The sequence below is a fragment of the Acartia tonsa genome, chromosome 14 (genome assembly GCF_053477335.1).
Source record: "Acartia tonsa isolate MP-2025a chromosome 14, ASM5347733v1, whole genome shotgun sequence".
Taxonomy (NCBI): Eukaryota; Metazoa; Arthropoda; class Copepoda; order Calanoida; family Acartiidae; genus Acartia; species Acartia tonsa.
Genome location: NC_137273.1, coordinates 18,582,933 through 18,592,635, shown reverse-complemented (window position 1 = coordinate 18,592,635; position 9,703 = coordinate 18,582,933).

Sequence of the window (9,703 nt, the reverse complement as noted above, 5' to 3'; positions counted from 1 at the left end):
ATCAAACTTATATTAACCTTCAACTTTATTTAATTAGAACCTTCACCCCCTAGCCTCTAGGAAATTAGAAGGGATAGTGTCCAGTTAATTTTGTGGTCTAAATGTGTATCATCATTATATTATGCATCTACCTATACATCTATCATGCTATGTTACATACTAAGGGATACGCACATCCAGGCCTCTAGGAGCATTTAAGAGAAGGGGGTAATAGGGCTAAGCTTCACTTTTAATTTCAATTTCAATTTTTTTTGAGAGAGGGGGGTTGTGCATCATTTTTTTCAAAGAGCGATTTTTCTTGTGAGGTTGTTGTTACCCGTCTCCATAATAGTTAAAAACCTACCCTAGAGCAAAGATAATATTTTCGCTGTTAACCATATCAGTACCACAGTGAAAAAGATCTAAACAGACAGACTCAAAGACATCCTATAACTTTTATTTAAGGGAATTTATTTATCTATCTACTCCACAGCTAAATAGTAAAACCTTGGTTGACTAAACCAAGATGAAAAGGCAAAATTAATAATTCCATCTGATATTTAAATCCAGAAAAATATTAATAGATAAATAGTTAAACATCTGAAGGATTTTTATGCAACTAATTTATTTATATAAAACTTAAACATGTATTTATATTGATCTTTATAAATTTAAGTTTATCTTTTAGATTTATTAATGTTTATGTATGTATCTATCTAACTATCCCTCCTATTATATAAAAGCAGAATGTTTTTGTCTAAAGCTTAAGATTTCAATAACTACTGAACTGATTAAATCATTCTTTTTAGGGAACAGACTATTTCATTTTCACATTAAAGCGGTGTGAAAGTTTTAGGCTATTTCTCTTCCCTCTTCTTACTTACCCTTTTGAATACAGAGCACTTAGCTTCTAGGGGCGCATCCGCTATTCATTTTCTATTTCTGTTTATATACCAATGAAAAATTAGGTTTCAAAATTTTGCAATAATAGGTAATTTGCTCAATTAATATATCTATCTATTAATCTACTCCTATATGTATCTATCTATCTAGCCATCAATGAAAATTGTGGTCCCAAAGTTTTGCAATAATAGGTAATTTGCTCAATTAATATATCTATCTATCAATCTGCTCCTATATCTATCTATCCATCTATCCATCAATGAAAATTGAGGTACCAAAGTTTTGCAATGGAAGATTATTTGTATGGATCTATCACATCTATACATTTCTCAATTCAACTACCAATTAATCTATCAAATGGTATATCTGATAATCTATCTATTTTGAATTTATCTATCTATCTATCTATCTATCTATCTATCTATCTATCTATCTATCTATCTATCTATCTATCTATCTATCTATCTATCTATCTATCTATCTATCTATCTATCTATCTATCTATCTATCTATCTATCTATCTATCTATCTATCTATCTATCTATCTATCTATCTATCTATCTATCTATCTATCTATCTATCTATCTATCTATCTATCTATCTATCTATCTATCTATCTATCTATCTATCTATCTATCTATCTATCTATCTATCTATCTATCTATCTATCTATCTATCTATCTATCTATCTATCTATCTATCTATCTATCTATCTATCTATCTATCTATCTATCTATCTATCTATCTATCTATCTATCTATCTATCTATCTATCTATCTATCTATCTATCTATCTATCTATCTATCTATCTATCTATCTATCTATCTATCTATCTATCTATCTATCTATCTATCTATCTATCTATCTATCTATCTATCTATCTATCTATCTATCTATCTATCTATCTATCTATCTATCTATCTATCTATCTATCTATCTATCTATCTATCTATCTATCTATCTATCTATCTATCTATCTATCTATCTATCTATCTATCTATCTATCTATCTATCTATCTATCTATCTATCTATCTATCTATCTATCTATCTATCTATCTATCTATCTATCTATCTATCTATCTATCTATCTATCTATCTATCTATCTATCTATCTATCTATCTATCTATCTATCTATCTATCTATCTATCTATCTATCTATCTATCTATATATATATATATATATATATATCTATCTATCTATCTATCTATCTACTCCTATATATATTTATCCATGAATGAAAATTGAGGTCCCAAAGTTTTGCAATGGTAGATAATTTGATCAATAATGTAACAATTTTATATTGACAAAAGTTCACAAGTCAAACTGGATACAGGGATAGGAAAATGATAGAAAAAAACAGGTGACCCACAAGGCATTAAGGCCCAAATGAGGTACCGATTTATGGTGTCAAACATCCGCCAGACAACCAACCCTCTGTTTAGAAATATTAATCTTTGATTTGTATTTTGTTGTGCCTGTATTTTTAAGGTTCTAATCTATCAAATGGTATATCTGATAATCTATCTATTTTGAATTTATCTATCTATCTATCTATCTATCTATCTATCTATCTATCTATCTATCTATCTATCTATCTATCTATCTATCTATCTATCTATCTATCTATCTATCTATCTATCTATCTATCTATCTATCTATCTATCTATCTATCTATCTATCTATCTATCTATCTATCTATCTATCTATCTATCTATCTATCTATCTATCTATCTATCTATCTATCTATCTATCTATCTATCTATCTATCTATCTATCTATCTATCTATCTATCTATCTATCTATCTATCTATCTATCTATCTATCTATCTATCTATCTATCTATCTATCTATCTATCTATCTATCTATCTATCTATCTATCTATCTATCTATCTATCTATCTATCTATCTATCTATCTATCTATCTATCTATCTATCTATCTATCTATCTATCTATCTATCTATCTATCTATCTATCTATCTATCTATCTATCTATCTATCTATCTATCTATCTATCTATCTATCTATCTATCTATCTATCTATCTATCTATCTATCTATCTATCTATCTATCTATCTATCTATCTATCTATCTATCTATCTATCTATCTATCTATCTATCTATCTATCTATCTATCTATCTATCTATCTATCTATCTATCTATCTATCTATCTATCTATCTATCTATCTATCTATCTATCTATCTATCTATCTATCTATCTATCTATCTATCTATCTATCTATCTATCTATCTATCTATCTATCTATCTATCTATCTATCTATCTATCTATCTATCTATCTATCTATCTATCTATCTATCTATCTATCTATCTATCTATCTATCTATCTATCTATATATATATATATATATATATATCTATCTATCTATCTATCTATCTACTCCTATATATATTTATCCATGAATGAAAATTGAGGTCCCAAAGTTTTGCAATGGTAGATAATTTGATCAATAATGTAACAATTTTATATTGACAAAAGTTCACAAGTCAAACTGGATACAGGGATAGGAAAATGATAGAAAAAAACAGGTGACCCACAAGGCATTAAGGCCCAAATGAGGTACCGATTTATGGTGTCAAACATCCGCCAGACAACCAACCCTCTGTTTAGAAATATTAATCTTTGATTTGTATTTTGTTGTGCCTGTATTTTTAAGGTTCTAGTTTGACAAAATATACAAAATTTTGTTGTAAACTTCCAATTATGATACACAAAATTATTTATTCTCTATAGATTAGAATTATGGTAGAAAAGTTTATGCAAACAATTATGATTTACTAAAAGTACCCAAAGTATTTTTATACAAAGGCTGAGAAAATCTACTTGTAAAACTTTGGGTACCAGTAAAATTCAATGTTCTGTGTTATCCCCCCCCCCTCATCATGGATTTCATAAAATTTTTTTCTTTCAAAAACTTAATTTTTTTCTCTCTAAAATCTTGGATATTTTTGGTGGAAGATTGGGCTGTAGATGAATTTATCTGATAATGACATTTCTTCAAATTTAACAATTCCTGCAGTTGCAGAGAAGTCACTAAAATTTGAGTAATGTAATATTTTAAGAAACAAGGATGACAATATTTAATGCAGCTCAAAGCGTCTTAATAACATACATATCTTATTTCTTAAAGTAGTAGTTTTTTTGTCTATAGCTTAAGATTTCGATAATTTCTAAACCGATTAAGTTCTCCTTTTTATAGAAGATACTTATAGGTCCGTAGATGGTTTTGGACTATTTAATTTCCATATCTAAGTTTGATTTTAGGCTGTTTTCCTTCTTCCCTTACTACTTCGAATACAGTGCTCCTATTTAGATAGTTAAATGTAAAATAATTATTAAAATTTAAAGTTACAATATAAAATATCTCTTTATCGATCTATCTATCTTCATATTTATCTCCCTATATTAATGTATTAATATTTTACTTTATCTTTATATCTTTTTTTCCTTTGATATGAAAATGCTTAAGAAATATGACAATCTAAATCTTATTATTATATCACATTATATTATGTTGGACTTATTGGATATAGACCAATCCTATTTTTAAAAGCGAAGCTTTTCTATAATTAGGGTCGGTCCGTCCGTCCGTCCGTACGTCCGTACGTCCGTACGTCCGTCCGTCCGTCCGTCCGTACGTCCGTAACGGATAGCTTTTTTCGTTAATTTAGACATGTTAGAATTGTCCTATCGATTTCAAATTTTGCATGGTGATTCCTTTAGAAGTTAGGTACGATTTAGAAAGCGTAGCAACTCTATAATCATTACCAAAATGTCCGTACGTCCATTTTTAACATATTGATTTTTTTACTTTTTTAAATAGCTTTTTTCGTTAATTAAGGCATGTTAGAATTGTCCTATCGATTTCAAATTTTGCATAGTGATTCCTGTAATAGTTAGGTACGAGTTAGAAAGCGTAGCAACTCTATAATCATTACCAGAATGTCCGTACGTCCATTTTAAACATGTTGATTTTTTTTACATTTTTAACAACAAATTTATATGTGACCTAATTATCCGATTGGTCTGATTTTTGGTATACTGATTCCTGGGACAACAAAGTACAATTTTATAAGCGAAGCAACTCTATAATCAAGTCCTAAAAATGTAAGTATGTCCATAAACATTATCCTGTATCAAGCAGTTTTTCAACAAATTTACTTACAATTTTGCTTTGACTCTTATACATTCGCATTCTGATTATTCAGTTCTGACATTATACAAGTGTTAATGTCCGTTTGTCATACCGTTTCAGAGCTTCGCTTTTATGGATGTTGTCATCCTTGTTGATATATGTATGTACCTTATAATAAAATAAAAGGAGTTCTTCGTGTGTGTGTATGTGTACAGAAGGATTTAGCTAACCACTGAACCGATATGGTTCTCCTTTAAAGGGTAGCTTGTCATAAGTCGTGAGAAGGTTTATAACTATTTTTTTTTTTGGGGGGGGGGGGTTAGGATACCACCCCCCTTCCAAGAGAAATCGCCAGAAGAAAAAAAATGACCAACCTCAAAACATTTTTCTTTTTAAAACTGTAATTTAAAGTAGGGGCAGGGGGGCGACTTCCCCTGGATGCCTCTAGAGGCGTAACCGCTTGTCTATTCATAAAACAGCGTTAATAAAGCATACAAAAAAACATATATTATTAAACAAAACACAATTAATAATCTTTATGCCTTGTTAAAAAATGATTGCTTATAAGCCTCTGTTTACTTTTTATGATTAAATGCTTTATTATATTTCATATATTAGAACAAATTACCATTATTCGTGAATAAAGCGCTCATAACCTTTCTTCTTAAGTGTACTTTGGTATTTCATTGGTTCGATTCTTCGTCCAAACCGCGCATTAAATTATCAAAAAAACATTTCATATTGTTCTTTTTTGTATTCTGTAACAGATACATGCCAGTTTTTTATTGTAAATTTAGACCTATAAGTAACACAAATTATACTATGCAAGAAAAGGACTCACAGACAAAGGTCGTTCAATAAAAGGGTTGTATATATCCCCCACAGATATTATTTTGCTACAGGAAGCAAAAATCATTTGAGGAGTGGGAGTTTGTAAAAGTTTTACACTTGAAAAATAATAGACATTATTGTATATATTTAAATACGTTTTATTATGAATATTATTAAAACAAGAACACGTTAATACATTTGTTGCACGGCAATATTTGGAAATTTAGATAAAGTAAAGATCTTGGTAACCGCCTTGCTGATTTGACTCTACCTTTACCCCTTTTCAAAACTAAATCTAAAAATAAAGTTTTTTAGAGGGGGGGGGGGGTCTTTGGGCGAGGACAAAATCAATGACTGCATATATATTTAAATTTGATGTAACAGATAATGTCAAAAATTACTTTAAATGTAATTAATGAATAAAGTATAAACTGAGTAGCTGCCTTAATAAAATATCATAATGTACATTAACTTAATGAAGCTTTAATACAATATTTTTGGTAACTAATATTTAAAATATATATTTTTTATAATTATTCATTATCAATTTTGAGTTTTTTTACAATTAGGGCGTGTCCAACCATACTTCCACTAAGGATAGCCTAGATCGTAAATATAGGACTACCAGAATTCATTAAAATTCCTGTAACGATGAAGTAATATGTTAGGATCTATTTAATTGGATAGAAGATGATACAACAAAATTCAGGCTATGTACAAATTTGGAATTTGGAGTAGGGTAATTTTTTTTTAAAGGGGCGAGTTGAGTCACCGATGAAAAAATATGTTATGACTACCCAGGTCCAATAAGAAGCTTTACTTTTAAGATAAGCTAAATTAGACCTGCAGTTGGTGAGATTTTTTTTGTACAAAAAGAAAATCTTCGTCTTCCCTGTTCTACTGTTTTATTTTATTGATTTTACAAGACTTTTATACAACTATAAATTTTAACTTTCTTGATTAAACTAGGAGTAAAGCAGTTCAAAATAGCGCAGCAATATGCATTTTTAGGCGCAACTAAACTTTAGACAATTGTGTTAGAGTAAGTGTGGTATCCGCCTAGGGTAAATGGCAGACACCAGAGTTCGAATAAAGACTACGGCAGTGTGAACAGACGTGGACACCTTACTATAGAGAAGCTATGCTTCTCTAGCATTCACTAGACAAGAATCAACATCTATTTCAGTTGTCACTTTATTGAAGGTGTGAAGGATACTGAAGATATATACAACAAACATTAACTACAATGGATAGGAATAAATAATCATAACATAAAAGCATTGTAATACATATACAATAGTCAGTTTGGGCAATCATGAGTCCCCATCCCTGGAAAGGGTGGGGGGGAATTAAGAATACAGTTAACCATAATATAAATACATATGGATTAGGAATAAAGATAGTTAAAGATAAATCATACAGTAAAACATAGGTAATTGCAATGGTTAGGTAGATGGCTATCCCTGTCTGGGGCAGGCAGGATAGCCCATGGAGCAACACAATAGGTAGATAAGCATAGAGGGGTTGAGTGGTAGGTCTGGGTACTAAGGAGGGAAGGTTTGATGATCACTTGTGACAACAACAGTCTGTGTGGGGGTGATCCTATCAGGTGAGGGCAGGTTTAGATCCTTTATCCTCAGGGTTGAGGTGGTGCTGATAACTTGGTGGTTGAAGGGGAAGGTTCCGGTGCTTAAGATGGGAGAGGGAGGGGTAACACCCCCTCCCTCCATTTGCAGGACAACTGAGGGATGAAACCAGTACCGTTATCTGACATATTTTCAGGTGGCTTGATAATTGTAGAATAACAGGATTTAGCTAGGTGCGTAGCATCACTATAATGTCTTGGTTTCTGCATGGTCCAGAGCTGCCGCATACCACAACTCTCCCCTCGGAAGGCTGGAGGGGTTGTCTGCACCGCCAGACTTCCGACAGTGGTTGCGGCCTCCAGTTTGTTGTCCTTGTGGAATGGGTCCGCCAGGATACCAGTTGCTGGATGGTGGTGGACTCCAGCCCTCCCCAGGTCTAACGGAATCGGCTATATCTGCTGGAGTAGCTGGTCCTGTTGGATATTCTGGCCGTTGGATGTGTACCTCTGAGGCCACCCTGGCAACCTCCAGGAGTGGCACAGCACATGAGGGGGCTTGGACCAACAGCCGCCTGGTATACACCTCTTCAGGTTTCTCCACTGGGCTGGTGGTCTCCATCGTGTTGGTCACCTTGCTGCTGGCAGGCTGGCTACTGGATGCAGGCGCAGTTTCTTCGCCCTCGGGGCTGGTCAGGTTCATTCGGCTTCCAGGGTCTCTGTCAACGCGGGCAGGTGGTGGTTGCCATACTGTAGGAGCGTTGCCTCCTTCAGGCTCATTCTGGACATTGGCAGGGTGGTGCATGGCAGTCCGACCTGCGGGGTAGGGAAAGGTAACAGTCCCTCCTTTATGCCGGAGGCTGTCTTGGATCTGCAAGGGTGGCTCCGCTCTAGTTGGCTGGGAGACAGGCCCATCCACGGCCACTGCTGCTGGTAGACTGGAGGCACAAGGCTCCGGATTCCCTCCCCTAGCCTGAAGGGGTCCAGGCACATTGTCTCCATCTTGGGTAGACATAATTGTTGGGGATCCTCTACTTCTATGGTTAGGCTCGGCACTTGGCACATCTAGTGGTGTTACTCCCCAGGCAGCGGTCAAAGCTTCTTCAGTTTGGCTGGTAATGGCTGATATCCTGGCTCCTGGGGCAGATGCAGGGGGCGCAGGCAAGTTTGGCCCAGCCCAAACTTCCTGGTACACCAGTGCAATACAATTACCTTGGCTTGGTTGAGGGAGGTAGACAGCTGGATGCAGTTGAGGGTGAGGGACAGCTGGACTCTCCCTGCTGGCTGAGGGCTCTGGCTGGCTGGGGGTGACGGGTGTCACCCCTTCCTCTGGGGCTGCGGGCTCATTCCGGGGTCCAGGTATCTCGGTGGCGGCGACGGTTGTCGCCCCAGGCACCAGTGTGGGGGCGCTGGATAGCACCCCCCAGTCTTCACAGGGGTCCAGGTCTCTCGGTGGCGGCGACGGTTGTCGCCCCAGGCACCAGCGTGGGGCGCTGGATAGCACCCCCCAGTCTTCACAGGTGGCGGCGACGGTTGTCGCCCCAGACATCAGCTTGGTGGTGCAGGGAAGCACCTCTCGTTCCTTCCAGGTGGCGACGCCGGTTGACGTCCCATACATCGACTCAGACTCGCTGGGTAGCGCCCCTCGGCTCTTGCTGGGGGCGACAGGGGTTACGGACACCGGTCCCCTGTGATTGAGGCTGAGGTCCAGGCCAACCCGGTTGGGTTCAGCCGCTCCTCCCAGCACGTTGATCCTGGCCACTATGGTCCCAATCTGAGACACAGACTCCTGGGTAGCCGCGGCCCCAGCGGCAGCAGCTAATTGGGGTGACGGCTGGGCATCTCCCTCCAGGTGGACCTGGGTGGCAGACTGGTTGCATGCAGGTTGTTGGGCGGCCTGGTGTTTCTTCATTGCTTGGTCCCAACCGGTTCTACACTTGGCGGCTGTGTGGCCGTTGAAGCGGCAGCGCCCCTTCGTCCAGCTGGGTCCCATCAGGCCGGCTTCCCCAGGGTGTATCAACCTGCCAGGTCTCTCCTCCTCCAGTTGGGGCACCAGCTGACAAACAGGGTCTCCCCTACTAGGGGTCAGGCGGTGTTGGGCTGCTTGTGGTGGCTCCTTGGTTACATTCAGCCTCCTCCCCATACACACAGGTTCCTTCCATCCAACAGCGACTCTCCTCCCCTGGGTGGCGAGGCCAGCCTCGGCCTTAGCTTCTGCAGGTGCTTCTCCACATGAGGGATCCTGCCTC